Genomic DNA, 17,845 nt, shown 5'->3' on the forward strand with positions numbered 1-17,845 from the left:
AGGGGAGCAAGTTATTTCTGTCTCTGTATTGCATTCAGTAGGAATATTTATTTTATTTTATTTATATCTTTTATAGTCCACCTTTCTCCCTGAGACTCAAGGCGGATTACATAGTGTGAGATTAGTACAATCAGTATCAAGGACATTTCCATACAGTATCAAGAACAGTTCCATACAGTGTCAAGGACATTTCCATAAACAATGTCATAGGATTTTACAAAGATATAGCATTAACAAGGATCCAATACAGAGCTGAGGAATTGCTGAAAAAGAACATAATTAATTCTAGTACTGACATTAAATAACATGAAGCACAAGTATTATATAGGAGTATATATTCAAAGCAACAGATAATATGCAAGGCAACATAGTGGTGAAGTCTATGGTCCCTAATTCATTAGTGAAGCATCTGAGACCTCCTCCCTACAATACTTCCCTCCTATCTGAGTAAATAACCTTTTTGAATAATTCGGTTTTGCATTGTTCGCAGAAAGCCAGGAGAGTGGGGGCTTGACCTCCTCAGGCAGGCCGTTCCACAGAGTAGGGGCCACCACAGAGAAAGCGTGTGTGAGGGCTGCTGTTGATTTTGTTCATATGCAAGCTGGCATCTGCAAGAGACCCTGTTCAGATGAGTGTATTTTAACTAACTTTTTTTCATGGTGCTACAATACAACATCATTGGAACCAAGCTCTGAGAAAGTTTACAATGCCTACTAAATCCCAGTCTTTCCAACCACACTTCCAAAGTTGCCCAAATGTGGACCCTGTGCCAGCAGAGTTATGCTGGCATCATAATTGCAGTTTCCTGGTAATGTTATTGTAGATCAACTCATGCTGGTAAAGAGACCCTGGCACTGCTGCATCTACAATATATGACAGCAGAGGGGACTCAGTCAGGTTGTCTAGCATATTGGCATCATAGAACTGCTTCCTCAATGTGTGGGGCCTGTGGCAATTTCCCCTTCCCCTAGGGATGAGGAATTCCTGGGATTTGGGGGTGGAGCCTGGAGAAGGCAGGGTTTGGAGAGGGAGGGACCTTAATGGGATATAATGCCATAGAGTCCACTCTCCAAAGCAGCCATTGTCTCCACGGTAACTAGAGACCAGTTATAATTCTTGGAGATCTCCAGGTTCCACCTGAAGGTTACACCTTCCAACACCCTAAAAATAGCCCCTGGTTCCACAAATTAAATTTGTCGATTTAATTATGTACTTTTAAAAGATCATAAAACTTCCTCGTACATACCATATATATCACAGAGCACAAGAGCTATCAAGTCTAAATCCCATTCAAACTCATGGAATTGGGAATATGATGCAGCTTTCAGTTCCTACACAGCAGAACCTCAGCGTGCCTAGCAATTGCCAGATTGCATCCAAAGGTTTCCCATTCTGAAAATACTTACCTATTCATTTATTTAGAAAAATTCTGTGCCACCTCTCCAGAGAACCAGGAGGCAGCTTACAAAATAAAACAATAAACACTCAACACAATAGAAGCTGTTAAGAATTGAAACCTAGTATTAAAAACCCAGCCAGGGCATAAAATCAGTGTAAAACACTGAGGGGCTTAAAAACAGACTAAAAAGCAGATTGTAAAAATAATGTTAATATATCAACCCCTTAATTAAAAGCCTGGGCTAAAAGAAACATTTTGACCCGGTGCCTAGAGGACAGTAGGTTAGGCCAGCACCAGGTAAGCCTTAACAATAAGGAATTTCACAGGCAAAGTGCCACTGCTGAAAAAAACTCACCTCTGTTTGCCACCCCCTCACCTCCCAAGGTGAGAGAAAGATCTTAGCTGGTAGGCTAGACAGTATGGGAGGAGGGTATCCTTCAGATATCCTGGCCTCAAGCCATTTAGGGCTATAAAGGTATGAACTAGCATTTTGAATTGTGCCTGGAAACAAATGGACAGCCAGTGCATATCTTTCATCACAGAGGTGATATAATCCCTGTATCCTACCCCAACAGTTGCCTGGCTGCTCCATTTTTGAACAGCTGAAGTTTCCAGACAGTTTTCATGTTGAGAGTATTACAGTAGCCTGACCTGGATGTAATAATAACACTATGAATCACCATGGCTTTTTAAGGAACAGCTATAGCTGGTATATTGGCCGAAGTTGATAAAAGGTACTGCATATCATGGAGGAGACCTGAGCTTTCATCCATAGGTCTGGAGCTAGCAGCACCCACAAATTATGAACCTGCTCGTTTAGAGGGAACACAATCTTTTCCAGAACAGGTTGACTTCTTACTCTTTGAGCAGCTTTATCATTGACCAACAAGATCTCCGAGCTTCAGTTTATTGGCCCTCATTCATCACATTATCATGTCCAGGCATCTGTTCATGACTTCTACAGATCCTTCTAACTTAACTGTTGAGGAGGAGCAGAGATGGTAGTTATCTGCATATTGGTGGCAACTTACTTCGAATTCCCTGATGATCTCTCCCAGTAGTTTCACGTAGATGTCAAACAACATGGGGAATATAATATGGGTCCCTGCAGGGCTCTATGGTGTAAATACCATTGAAATAAGCATCAGCCCTTCAGCATCACCTCCTGGAATTGGCTGTAAAAACAGAACCACTGAAGCGCAGGGTTCCCTATATCCAGCCCATCTAGCTTCTCCAGGAGGATACCATGGTCAATGGTACTGAAAGAGGCTGAGAGGTAATCAACAGCAATAAACTCCTTCTTTCAAAATATCTGTTTTCTTTTAGAGAATTGGAAATGAGGAAGGGGCCATCAGAGTTCCTCGAGCTTCAGTTAAATGTGTCAAATGTATGATTCCTTTGGTAGAGGCATCCTTTTTGTGGGCAAATATCTACATAAATACAGTTGGAGAGGATTTGTACACAGGTATGCTCAAATGTACCATCCTAATCAACACCCATTCAGTGCTGTTTACATGCCCTCATACCTTTATGTATCATTTACCTACCCACCTTCTTGACATAAGCAGATGCCTGACAAAAAAACCTCCTCCCACTTTTGGCTTTTTCTCTTCAATCCAGGAAACTTTTGTTTTCACTGATGTCTGGTGTTTGTGCCTTGGCAGACAGAGAATGGCAGGGAGATAGTGACGTGAGCAGGCAGAATAACCAGGGAATAAAACAGAACTGGTTGAGAATCTGTAATTAGAAACCCAATTTCCGTTTCTTTTCCAGACACTTTTTAAAATCCCTTTCAGGGGTTTCTTGAATGCTTCAAAATGGAATGTCATTGAGATTTTGCATCTCCTGTTTCCTAGGCAACAGGTTGGTGATGCTTCACCTAGAAATATGCTGGGTCTCTGTGGAGATGCTGGCGTGGGTGTGCTATGGCAATCACAATGGGCACATAGCTTTGCCAGTCCCTCCTCTCTGCATGCATTAGAGGAAAAAGAAGTGACGTTCTTATTTTTAGCCAGATAGGTGTTAATTTGATTTATTTTCATCATGCTTACCATCAAGACACTTGGTCTTAAGATCTCAGACCTCAGCAATTACATCAATGCATAATAATAATAATACTTACCACTTATAGAATGCTTTAGAATGTTTGATGAATGTCACATACTCAGGAATCCTCAAAATGACCCCATAAGGCAGATAAATATTTCTATCTACATATTTTAGATGGGTGGGCTGAGAATAAGATGTATTGGCTTGCCTAGGCCACCTAGGAGATTATTCCCTTGAACTGGAATTCTTGATTCATGGTTCAGCTTTGTTATTCTACCACATAAGCTCTCCACATAATAATCCAAAAGGAAACCTTTTTGAGCCAAATTTTGATGGCAAAGTTTATTTCAATATGAGGCATGAAAAAGTCAAGACTAAAGCATCAGTATTGTTTGCACACACATCAGTATTATTTGCATACACATGAACTCATTATAACAACTCAGTAGCTCTAGGATTTAGCAGTGGAACTTTTTCAGAAGTGAGAACTAAGTCCTGAAACATTTAGGGAAATTCCTACAGTTTTGCTGATGACATCATTTCCAGGTATGCAACCAGAAATGGCATCATGGCACCACACAGTGCCAATTTCCACAGTCTTCTACTCCCACCCATGTTTCCGGTGATTGCCATTGAACATAACAATCCCTGAAACAGATCTTCCAGGTAATGGGACACAAACAGAATCAGACTTGAACCCCAGAACCTATTTCATAATTAAGCACTGATAAAAGGCATAATATAATGATTCAATGTATTGCACAGCATATAATTTATTGCTTTCTCCCTGAAATGTACCATCTCTGATATTCAATAAGACACTACTAGTGCAATTCTATACACTACATGAAGTAACTCCGCACCACAATGATTCTGCACATGTTTGCACTTAGTTTATCAGTTACACACTACTAGCTGTATGGGTGTGATGTGTTTATTTCATATATATGGAAACAGCTGTTAGCAACCAGGATTGCTTTGCTGTTTATTATGATTAAAAGCAGAGATGCTCAAACACCTGCTGTTTCAACTCACCATCTGTTCACCAGTCATGGAGAGGAAACCAATTGCTTGGCAATCAGTTCACTGTTGACAAGCAGTCTGAGCCTGTTTACTGGGTTACTTTTAAAGTATTCAACCCATACAGTACAGAGAAATCAGCAGTGTTTCACAGCTGCCCATTCTTACAGATCCTGATGGCTCCTTCTTCCCTCCTTCCTGCTCCCTCACAGACCTGTTCTCGTGGCACACCACTCAGCAGACAATGATGTAAATAAACAGGGAGCATGTCAATCAGTCAGCTAGTTAGGGATTATAAGTAAACATCCCAATTTTTTAAAAAGGCCTATCATTTGGTGTTCATTTAAGTCCATGTTGTCAGCCTTATTTGATATGAGAGGCATCGTTCCTTCCTACATAATTTAATGGCCTGATCTGACCCCTAACAGAATCAATTTCATCTACCACATAGATGCAAAAAACCCAACAAGGCAAAGAAATGAAACTCCACTGCAACAGTTACTGCACTGGTACAACTTTGCCTGACAGTCATTCAGGATGGTTGACAGACAGGAAAACATATGGAACTTTAGACCTTAGAGATGGTTGTGGCTGTCACACAAGGTATATTTGACTTATCAAACACATTCTCAGCATCTCTAGGTAAAAGCAATTTCCATCTTACCCTTTAACATAGTCCTTCTCCCCCAGATGGCTAAAACATTTTCTCCAAGAGACCTCACAGGCAGTGGCGTAGTGTCGGTTGACAGTGCCCAGGGCAAGGCAAGTATTTGCTGTTTGCGCCCCCTAACCCATGGACTATTAAACACTCCCTGAGTCCCTTCCACCAGTCCAGTATTGAACCCCTTACCCCCCCCCCAAACATATGTATTGTACTTTAAGAAAATACTGATGTAATTATAGTAAAATGAATTTAATGCTAGTATACTCAAATTTATTTAAAATCGTCTGGTTTTAATTTGTGCAAATTTTTCAATAACGGTATTAAAATCTACATTGAAATCTCTCTCAATTGATAGTATTACTAGGCTACTCATTCTTTCTTGGCTCATTGTAGATCTTTGATATGTTTTGATTAATGAAACCAATGGGCTTAGACTGGAGTAACTCTCCTTAGGATTGAACTGTGAGACACCTAAGAAGTAAGTCTCAACTCAGATGTTGCAAATTTACACACACACACCCACACACTTTTCTTTTAAAATTGGAGGCAGATGAATGGGGTGACAGATGCTGCAAAAACCCATCTACTCATATGAAAAAAAAAACAGATGCATCAGAATTTAGTTGGATACAGCTGAACAGCTCACCAAATGATTGTCTATTTGCGACTGACAGGCAGGACAGGCGCTGAACCCATGGGCATTCAAACATACCTAGGAGCAAGAGGTATGCAGCCATGTAAAAGCCAATGTGAGGCTTCAAGAGAGGGCTAGAGTGAGAAGTCCGTGCTAGAGCTGAAGGGATCATAGTAAGGACAGCCAGATGGAAGTCTGGGAGAGCCACTGTAGCGTAATAGCAGAGCAGAACTAAGGGTTAAATGCAGGGGTCATTTGGTAGAAAAAGAGCTGCAGGAACTCATTCACATAACTCATTAACATATACCACACCCCTTGATCGGGCCGAAATAGCTGCTGCCAGACGGGGGAGTGTTCCTCCACCTGGCAGTGGCCCGATCCGGGCCCTTTTGGCCCCAATCCAGGCCAAAACAGGCCCCAAACGGCTCAAAATGGCCATTTTGGGCATGTTTTGGCCTGGATCAGGCCCAAAATGGCCAGGATCAGGTCAGTGCCGGCACTGATCAAGGCCTAAACGGCCCTAAAGTCAGGTTAGTGGGGCCACCTGATTTGGGAGAACTGCCGGAACACCGTTCCGGTGCGTTCCCCCTTGAAATGAGCCCTGGTTAAATGACTCATGCCTTCAGAGTGGCGTGGCTCTGAGTTCTGTGGCTGTATGTTCTGCTGTGTCTCTGGCCCTAAAAAGCACGCTTGGGAGAGTCTCTGCCAGGGTCACCAACACAAAGCTTGGAGAAAAATCTCTTATCCCTTGAACAGAGACTTAATGGAGATTTTTTTTCCAGGTGAGTTTATTTACCTCTGTACCATAAAAAGCAGCCCAGCTTGGGGCAGATGCAATGGGTGCCCCGGCCCAGCCACGGAGCTTCTACTGTGCCAAGAGCTGCAGTGCTTCCCCTCAGCTCCTTCCTTTGCAGCGAGGCACCCACCACCTCCTGCACCGGGTGTCCTTTGCTGCTCCTGGTCCAGCCATCCCTTGAGGCTCCAGCTAGCTGCGTGTTATTAGCAGGTGTGCAGGAACCCGTTTCCCCTCCTCTTTTTCCAGCGTAGGGCACCTGTGCAGATGGAGACTTAGGGTGCCTGTGCAGACGGAGTCTTTGGCCACCAAGCAAAATTGGGTAAAAGGCTGGCCAATGGGAGTGAGAAGCCCATGGCGAGGAGGAGGCAGGCAGGAACGCAGTGGGTGTTTGGTATTGAGGCGAGTGGAGATCCAGCGTGAGTGGCTACTTGGGGTGGGGAAGCTGGGGGAGGCTGGATCGTTGTGAGGAACTGTCAGACTATGGAATCCCAGTTATCTAGAGTTCGTCTCCCCCCTTCTGCCAGAAGCACAAAGTTTCTTGATTCCAAAAGGTTTATTGAAAGACAATGCTCAGGATACAAGTGTCCATATTCCAAGGACTAGGAAAGCCTTGGCTGAATGAAAGCTTTTTTGAGAATGACACATAAAATGAAAGTAACAACATTTCAAACACCCATTCTCAGCCTTCCCCCTTAGTCCTGTCTAGGAGGCCTGGGAAGGCGAGGAACTGAACGAATCTCCCAGAAGATATGAGTGACTCGCACTGGCCATCTTGGGGAGGGTATAGAGGCAGGAGGGGGGGCTGGGGAAATTTTGCGCCCCTAAGATTTCTGCGCCCAGGGCAGCCGCACTGGTAGCACTGCCCACACTATGCCTCTGCTCACAGGAGAAATTTAGATGATCAGTGTATCAATTATGTGGGTCCCTCCCAACACTATCAGTGCACACTTCAGTCTGCCTCTGCTGCATTCACCTTTGCTAGCACTGCAATGGAAATGGTTGATGGGCTTTGAGTTGCAATCTGGCACACAATGCACCAGTCAGTCAACTGAATCTCCCATGGTCATTGTGAAGTGACTCCATATCTGTGATGTGAAAGAGTAAAAAGGATTTAACCCAACGTGGCCAAGTGATGGATTCTGTAATAATTTACAGATTCGGTTTCGTTTTCTCGGCCATGTCGGACGCTCCTCTCCACAGGTCCGGGAGGAAGTGCCCGAGCACCCTGACCGGGCGGCTGATCTGCGAAGATTAGCCCCCAGGACTCCCAGTGAGGGAGGCAGGGTCCGGAACGCTGCGGGAAGAGCCCCCTGAAAACCAATGCGGGGGGTAAATTGCCCGTTTGTTCCTATGGAGGCCGGCAGACGTGTGCAGCGCCTCGAGTGCTGCCGGGCCATGGAAAACGGCAAAGAACAGAACTAGGCGGAAGCCTGTAAGTAAGCGAATCCCTTCTGTTATTACAAGCGCACATGAAGGAGTGGTGGGATCTGAAGCTAAGAAGGCTCGTTCTTCCTCCTCGCTGAGTTTCAGAATTTGGTTGGCGGTCCCCCCCCCTAAAATGGCAGCGAAAAAACAAAGTCCCGCTTTGGGCAAGTCAATTTCGGCTGCCCTACAGGGGAAAGGAGAGTCGCTCGAGGAATTGGTGAAGAGGTCAGTTATCGAAGCCATAAAACCCTTTGTTGACAAGCTGAATAAAACAGATCAAAGGGTGGGCTTAATTGAGAGCGAAGTGAAAACCATTAAGGAAGTAGCGGGGGGGCGGCGGAGAAGTCTGCTCGGGAAAATGTGTCACTCGTGAGGGCAACGAATAAAGAGTTAAAGCTGGTGGAGAACCAGCTGATCGGGCTACAAGTGGAACGAACACAGACAATTTTGCGCCTCCAGAACGTGAAAGAGGAGGAAAATGAGGATTTATGGGGTCTGGTCTCAGAACTATTGGCGACACCCGCGAAGGCAACTAAAGAAGAGGTAAAAAGCGCCATTTTGGAAGTCCGTCGGGCTTCTTAAAAATATGCAACGAAGCGTCAGCTGCCTCGCGAGATCATCATCGATCTTTCATCTAAAAGGATCCGAGACACTATCCTATACAACTCATACAATGCGGATCTGGACTTTTTTGGCAATAAAGTCAAGATACTGAAAGACGTCCCATTTTTAGTTCGGAAAAGAAGATTTAAGTATAAAAAGCTCGCAGCTCTTCTGAGGGAACGTGGAATAAAGTACAAATGGCTATTTCCGGAAGGTATTTGGTTCAGTTTCAAAGATCAAGCTTACAAGATAACATCAGAAGATCAACTAAGGGATTTTGAGGACAAAAATCCGGAATTTCAGCAAGACACCAGGCAAGAAGAAAAGGCGAAGTCTGAAGGGGGGGGGGAGGAAACGAGCACTGCGGCTGCAGTTGCTCAGAGAGAATTGCGTCCGGGGCCCAGGAGGGGGAGGAAGACTTAATTTGAATTGTAATTTGTATTTAGCAAGGTCAACCACTCCATCAATATCATACAAAGCTGTAATTTTTTTAAAAATAATGGCAGTATGAAGGGAAAGCATTCTGTGTAGTGTAGTGTTGTTATATGTTGCTGTTTTTTTTCTTTCCTTCCCCTGTCCCCTTTCTTTCCCTCTGTATCGTTAGTTAATGTAGTTAATAAAAAGAAAGAAAGAAAAAAAAAAGATTCTGTAATAATTTATGAAGCAGCAGACTGGGGAAGCAGCAGCTTGATAACACGATCTGAAGAGCTAATGGGGGGAGGTTGACATGTTAAAAAGATTGATTTTTTTTGGAAATAACATGTTTTTGAAACATTTTAAAGATGCCCTAATGATGAAGGAGATGCCACAAACAGTAGCAGTATATTACAACAGTAAACGATATAAGAAAGCGTTCCAATCTCAGTATCATGGTTGCATGACTTTTCTTTTTTTTCAAAAAAAATTTTTTTTTATTCAAGATAAATTTTTACTATCTATTAAACACATATACAATAATAAAGTACAATTTTAACAATCTATATGCTTAACATTATTATACATTAACAGCATAAATGTTGCAGCATCGTGTCATTTTTCTTTTTCTTAAATGTATATGTTCCTTTAGCATTGTGAGGTCAGAGTGTTCGAAAACTAAGTGGTGGTATATATTCACTTGATGTAAATTTTATTATTTCAAAAATTTCTGATATGCAGGTGCCTGAGGCGAGATACCTACTTGCGCCCCACCCCCGCTAACCAATTTTAAAAAAACAGAAGAAATGTAGGGGAAATGAAAAGCACAAAACTTGAAACTTTTTACATTTTAAATTTAATTTTTATTTCTTAATTTAAATTTTAAATTTTAATTTTTTAAATAAGTGTGAGAATATCAACAATCTTTGTTTTTCTTATTGTGAGCCAAAAATCTATTTTGTGAGCAGAAACAGCAACTTGCATTGAAGTTTTGAGCACACCTCCTTTTCTGTGCGTGTGTAAAAAAGTTTCCCTCTGTCTTTCTTCCCACCTCTCTCTGAACCCAGAGACTCTTGGCAGTAGAAGGAGGGCTTCTTTTACTGGGCCCACTTGGAGGAGAGAGATGTTTGGAAGGGGGACTGAGCTGAATCCTTCTCTTTTTCTCTGACCCTCTCCAAGCCTTAAAATATTGATCACCTTTGTCAGAGATCCCTTTTGGGAACTACCCTCCATGCTCATCCTTCTCCTCCACCCTTGGGTTTGAAGTGAACGGCAGCTGACAGCTAAGCATGTGGTGTATAAATATTGAAATAAACTATTGGGGGAGAGGGGGAAGGTGGGGTGATACATGTAAACTAGGGAATGAGAAAAGGAAGGTGATAAAGAGGGGAGCGCAGTGTGCGGTGCTGCTCTGCTGAAGGGGGAGCAGCATTGAGATCGGAGAATAGCAAGGGGGAGGGAGAATGAAAGGGAGAATGGGGGAGGAAAGTAATAGAATTTAAAACAACAATGTTAAACCCAACAACAGTGATTTCCTCCTACCTGTCGCACAGGGACTGAAAGGGAATTGTGTGTGTCTCACCTCACTTCCTCCTTCCTCAGTGGTGTCTTTTTCTGACATTATATCCTTTAGTTGTAAAACTTTAATGTGAACAAAGAATAATACGTTATCTTTGGCAATAGTTTTTGTTTGTATTTATCCCAAGCTTTCAGTATACTATTTATAAAGAAATTATTTTTACATTCTGTGGGTCTGTTTGTGTTTTTTGTCCAGATTACTTCTTGTATTGTTTTCGGAGAGCAGTGTTTGTAACATATTTATCCAATCAGGTTTTGTTTTATTTTGTAATATGTGAATTATATTGGACAGTCTTATTGCTACATTGTATAGCATAACATCAGGATAATTATAGCCACCGTGAGACTTTTTCATTTTGATCGTAGAAAATGCTATTCTTGGTTGCTTATTCTGCCATAAAAAATTATTTATAATGAATTGCTACTTTCTTAAGAGATTTAGGGGAATGTCAAGAGGAAGCGCTCATAAAAGAAAGATTAATTTAGGAAGTATAAAGGATTTTATTATGTGATATCTTTCATACCAGATTTTTTGTTCCATTTTTCTATGTCTAATTTTATTTCTTTGATTTTTTGAAGATGATTAATTTTGATTAATTTGCTTAAATTGTTTGGAATTGTTTGGAATACCTAAATATGGTATTTGTGCTGTGGCCCATTGAAATTTAAATTTTTGTTTAATTTGTTCTTGATCCTGATCAGTAATATTTAGTGGCAAGATTTGAGATTTTGAATGATTTATTCTTAATCCTGCTATTTTACCAAAGGAGTTCAGTGTTTTTTTTAATTCTTGTAAAGATATTAGAAGATGTGAGATGTATAGCAGCATATCATCTGCAAATAAACTTATTTTGTAGATGTTGTTATCTATTGTTATCCCACTGATTTTTTTATTTAATTGGATTGATTTAGCCAATGGCTCTAAAGCCATTGCAAATAAAGTCAGGGATATTGGGCAACCTTGTCTTGTCACTCTAGTGAGACTGAAAGCGTCTGATGTAACCCCATTTGTGCTTATTTTGGCCCAAGGTTGTGAATATATAGATTCTATTGCCTTTAAGAATTTTCTCCCAAAACTCATGTATTGAAATAATGTTTTTAAATATGATATTTCCAATGAATCAAAAGCCTTCTCTACATCCAATGAAAGTTTCAATTTGATTTCGTTTGGAGTGAGATACTATATTCAATGTTTTACAGAGATTATCTGTAAGGTCTTGTTTGGGTATAAATCCTACTTGATCTTTTAAAATATAATTTTCTATGAATAAGTTAAGTCGCTTAGCTAGAATTGATGTAAATATTTTATAATCTACATTTAAAAGTGAGATCGGTCTATATGAGTCTGGTTTTGTTAAACCTTTGCCCTGTTTCGGGATTACTATTATTGTAGCTGTTGACTATGAACTTGGTAATTTGCCTGTCTCTAAAATGCAATTACATGTGTCTGCAATGGGTTTGACTAAGATACCTAAGTATTTTTTATAAAACTCAGAGGGGAATCTGTCTGGTCCAGCTGCTTTATTACTTTTCAATTTCTCTATTGCGTTCTTAACTTCTTGTGTGGTAATAGGATTTTCCATAATTTGTTTATGTTCTTCAGATATTTTTGCGATTGGTTGCATATGTAAAAATCTTTCCATTTCTTTTACATTTGGTGAGTTGGTTGCATATAGCTTTGAGTAGAATTCTTTAAATGTTTGTGCTATTTCTTTTGATTTTGTAAAAATTTGGCCGTTAAAATTTTGTATCGAATGGACAGTTCTTGTAGCTAATTTATCTTCTATTTTCCAAGAAATATTACGAAGTGTTCTTTGGGTCCTAAACCAATATTTTTGTTTCAAAAATAAAAGATTTTTTGTATCTTTTCTGTTTCCATAATTTCCAGTATTTTACACTCATTAAGAAGTTGTTGGTAAATTTTTATCCCTCCTCTTACTTTATGTAATTGTTCAAGATTTTGAATCTTATTTATTATTTCATATTTAAGTGAGTTTTTAGTCTTATTTAAATATGATGTTAGTGATATGATTTGTCCTCTCAGGACTGTTTTTAGTGCATCCCAAGTAGTTTGGGGTGAGACGTCATCTATTTGGGTTTCATTAAAATAAAGAGAAATATAATTCCTTATTATATTTAAATTGTTTTCCTTATTGAATAAAGATTTATCAAAAGTCCATCTTTTTCACTATCTATTTCTGTTCCCAATGAAATTGTACATTCTGTGCAGGCATGATCTGAGTATGTTATATTTCCAATTTCTGTTTCTAATATTTTTTCAGTAATTTGGGATGAGACTAAGATGAAATTAATTCTTGTGAAAACTTGATGCCTTGAGGAATAATAAGTATAATTTCTTTCTGTATTGTGTTTCAGTCTCCATATATCTACCAAGTGGTAATTACTAAGTAGGTAGTCCCCTGTGCAAGCACCGAGTCATTACTGACCCATGGGGGGGTGTCGCATCACAACGTTTTCTTGGCAGACTTTTTACAGGGTGGTTTGCCATTGCCTTCCCCAGTCATCTACACTTTACCCCCAGGAACCTGGGTACTCATTTTACTAACCTCAGAAGGATGGAAGGCTGAGTCAACCTTGAGCCAGCTACCTGAACCCGGCTTCCACCAGGATCGAACTCAGGTCATGAGCAGAGCTTGGGCTGCAGTACTGCAGCTTACCACTCTGTGCCACAGGGTCCTTACTGTGAGTCAGAACACACGAGATAAAATACCTAGATTCAACTCGTGTTCTCTTACCTAATGGTTTGCTGGGAAGTGTAGGCATCCTTGCAGCTTAAAGTTTAGCACTTACAGTACAGGCGTCCTTGCAGCTTAAAGTTTAGCATTTACAGAGCAGCGAGGAGGGAAGTGCAGGCGTGGGGCGCCTTTCCTCCCACTCTCAAGGTGCATCACGGCATTTTCCCTTCCCCTCACCCGGCCTGGCCCTGCAGAGCGACGCCTGGCTGCACCGGAAGACTTTAAGCTGCAAGGACCCCCGCACATCCCTCTCTGCTGCTCTGTAAATGCTAAACTTTAAGCTGCAAGGACACCTGCACTTCTCCCTGCTGCTCTGTAAATGCTAAACTTTAAGCTGCAAGGATGCCTACACTTCCCGACAAACCTTTAGGTAAGAGAACATGAGTTGAACCTAGGTATTTCATCTCGTTTGTTTCAACTGTAAGTATCTGTGCTAATTTAGTGTTGTTTTTTCTTTTTTCTAGTTTTTCTGTATTAAAGTTAGTCTTATCTAGATTGTGATTTGTGATGTGATTAAAATCACCTCCTGCAATCACTATTCCTTTCTGAAAGTTTGCTAGCTCTTTTAGTATATCTTCTATGAATTCCAACTGGTTTAAGTTAGGTGCATATATCGATGCCAATGTGTATACTTGTTCTTTTATTTCCCCTTTAATGAAAATATCTCTCTCTCTGGGATCCTTTAGTGAGGCTTTATGCACAAAATTAGCTTTTTTGGCTATCAGTATTGCCACACCTCTAGATTTTGATGAACCTTTTGCGTAATATTGTTGTTGTATCCAAGATGATTTCAATTCATTTGGGATTTTAGAGTATAAATGCGTTTCTTGTAGTAGGGCTATGTCAGGATGCAATTTTGCCATATTGGTTAGAACTTCTTTCCTCTTAATTAGATTGTTGATACTATGGATATTTTGTGAAATTATCTTCCGTTTTGGTTGAGATTGCATATTTGAATATAAATAATTATATCTCAAAATTCTGTTAATTGCTGTTTTCCTTTTCTTTCTTTCTTCCTCTTCTTACCTTTTTTATTTTAGCCTCACAGTGCTGTCTATACAATCACACTGATGTATATTCTAATTTGAATTATATCAATTCTTTATTTTTCTATCAATTCCTGAGTAACTAAAAAGGTTTTTTTTAAAAAAAGTTATATTACAAATGATTCTCTTCTTTCATTTTTAACAAAAAACAATTTAAACAAATTTCACAGCTTACAAATTTTATAGTATATATTAATTCTTATAAGATTGTTAAGTATTTGAGCAAATATCAATTTGTACTATAAAAAAATAACTAGAAATTTTAAACAGTTTGCAATTGGCAATAAACTTCAGTTATCCATATATACTGTAAATCTACATAGCTATAATATATAAATATCTGTTTCCAAGTTTTAAAATTCTTAATTACTATAAACAAGTTAAAGATATATTATTGTGCTTCATAACTAACAATAACAATGAACAAATATATTTCCCCCAACTTAACTTCCTTTATAATGTCAGACTGTGGCTTATTAAAAGTTGCAATCCGGACTATCTCTTGCAATTAGACATGAGTCCATTGGTTCCAAAAGACTTTGCTGAATATAAACAATCATTATAGTCCACTGGCCAAGATTCAATATCTTGGCTGGTACACGGATGTTGTTACGAATGAAGGTAAAGGTTAGGATACTGAATAGCATAGCCCAGCAAATCCCATCCTCCCCCCACAGTTCTCAAAACATGTGGCTTGAGGCTGAGAGAATGAAACTTTCCCAAGGCTGGAAGGGCTGTAGTCAAAACATTCCTCTTTTTTGAGATGTGTTGCTGGACTGCTTGTCACCTGCAAAAGAAGAGCTTAACACACTGACAGGATTAAAATGGAGTCTCTCTGGTTAGAACACATAGGAAACATATGTCAGACCTGACATATAACACCCCTTCCCCCCTCTATCTATATTTATATCTGTTTTAATATAATTTTTAATTTTTAATTTATTATTATTATTTGTGTATTTGTTTTTACATATTTTTAAAGTTTTTCCTACTTATCTATTTATTATTCACCCTTCCCTCAACAACATGTAATAATAAACTAATAAACTAGAACACCTCTTATTTTCCTTTCTAATCTTACCCTCCCTCCCTTTCAATTTTCATTGCTTATAATATGTTTCTAAATATAAAGTCCCCCTCCCTTCCCTCTTATACCCTTTCCACTCTTTCCTTCACACTATTATATAAGCTACTATTATATATTTAACATACTATAGAATCTATAATCTAACTTAAATATGTATTATGCTACACTACACAACTAACTAGTAGCACTAAGCCACTTAGATACTGGTTACAGCACCAGGTTTCCATGTTATGTGGAAAAATAAAAGAGCAAAATCCTAGAGAATTCTTTCCCTCCCTCCCCCCATATCCATGGCATCTTATTTCTTAAAAGCAGATATAAAATTACCCTTTTGTATATATTTTGCATTATATATACAAGATATACTATCAAGTTTCAATTGTCCTTTATAGGAATTTTATTACTCTTGTGAGGAGAAGGGTTCTGCTGCATCTTTCTTTTATGCGGGAGTTTATTGACTTCCATTGCTGTAATATCCTGTAAAAGCTTGAGACCAGTTTCTGTGTCTGCGTCTGTTGAAGATGAATGAGTAAAGTGGTATAATTTACCCATTTATATTGGATATTCACCTGTTGTAATGCTTCCATCATCTCTCTGAGTTCTTTTTGCCTATTCAGGACTTCACTGGGTAAATCAACGTTGACTTGAATAGGTGCACTGTTGTATTGGATATAGCCTTTGTTTCTGGCAAGTTCAAGAATGTTTCTGTGAATTCTACGATCAGGTATTTCTGCTAGTATGTCTCTTGGCTTGTTTTTTCCGTTAAATTAAAATTGCCAATGCGATATGCCTTTGTAATTAATGGAGTTTCCTCAGCTTCTAGTTGTAACACTTGAGCTAGCCAGGCTGCAAGGAAAGCTGGTAAATCTTTTTTTTTGCCGTTATTTCTTCCTTCAGACCCCTAAATTTAAGATGTTGTTGTCTCACAATTATTTTTAAACTTGTAACTCTCATTTGCAAGTTACGATTTTCGTTTTGGAGGCTTTTGACTTCATTTTGCACTGTAGTGCTCAATTCTGTTGCACAAGCCACTTTTCGTGTCATTCTCATTAGTTCCGCTCATATTTCATTAAGCTGGTCATTCAGTGGCTGCATTAATGTTGACATCTGGCTAAGTATGTTTTTTTCCATTTTCGCCAACTGTGCCATTAGAACTGGGTCTGAAGAGCTTGTTGAGGGTATTTCTTCACTGCTTTGCACGTCCACCATCTTGTCTTGTGGGCTTCCTTTGCTTCCCTGCAACTCAGTCAAGATCACCGTCAGAAAGTACTCTTGAAGGTTTTTCGTGGCTTTTGTATTATTTTTCTACTTCTCTATATCTTGTTTTTTCATATTTGAGATTGTAAAAAGGGGACATTGATTTTTCACCAGGTTTAGGGTTAGAGAGGGATGGAGCTCTCAGTCCATGCATCCATCCTCTCTGGCTGCGACACCATGTTCTGACTTTGCTTTTCTTGAGCACTCAAACTTTGCATCAGTCAAAGACTTGTAACCATTCAATGTAGATAAAAAAACCCTGAAGTTTCCCAAAGAACCACACAGGAAAAAAATTCCTGCAGTCTATTGCTTTGCCGACATTCTCCATACTATTTATTTATTTAAAACATTGATAAGCCACCTTTCCACCCAAAATAGGGCCCCCAAAGTGGCAAACAATGGATAATTTAAGAAGCATACATAAACAGATAATTTAAAATGTATACATAAATAAACACACACACAACCAGGAAGAAGGGCCAGTAAGAATTTATTGGTGGTTTGCCAAATGAAATAAAAAAGGCTTCACCTGCTAGTGGAAAACAATGACAGAAGGAGACAAGTGAATCTCCCTGGGGAAGGAGTTCCAAAATTTTGGCATCATAACTAAGAAGGCCCTTTCCAAAACTGGAATTCAGATAAGATGGAAGACTATTTTTTACTTTTGTGTACTGTATTTTAAATGGTTTTATTATTACTATAATGTTGTAACTAGCCCTGAGCCTGCTTATGAGAAGGGTGGGTAAAATCAATTAAATTAAATTAAATTAAATTAAAACTTTAGGCATAAGCTATGATTCTGGGACCTTCAGCCCTGGTTACTTCAGTTTCCAGCCTTGGTGAGCACCAAATAATGGTAGCATCTATTGAGTGTTGTTCATAAGTTTCACAAACAATTTGTTGGCTGGAACTACAGTGACATTCAGTATTTTGATACAGATTGATCCATTCACAGTGATCCATTCACAACATACTACATTGATAACAACAATATTTCATTTATCTACCACCCTTCAGGACAACTTAACTCTACTCAGAGCAGTTTACTAAGTGTGTTGTTATTATTATAAGTGTTATTATTATGATCTCTGTACTATAGTATTCTTGACAAAATTCA

The sequence above is a fragment of the Eublepharis macularius genome, chromosome 3 (assembly GCF_028583425.1).
Source record: "Eublepharis macularius isolate TG4126 chromosome 3, MPM_Emac_v1.0, whole genome shotgun sequence".
NCBI lineage: Eukaryota > Metazoa > Chordata > Lepidosauria > Squamata > Eublepharidae > Eublepharis > Eublepharis macularius.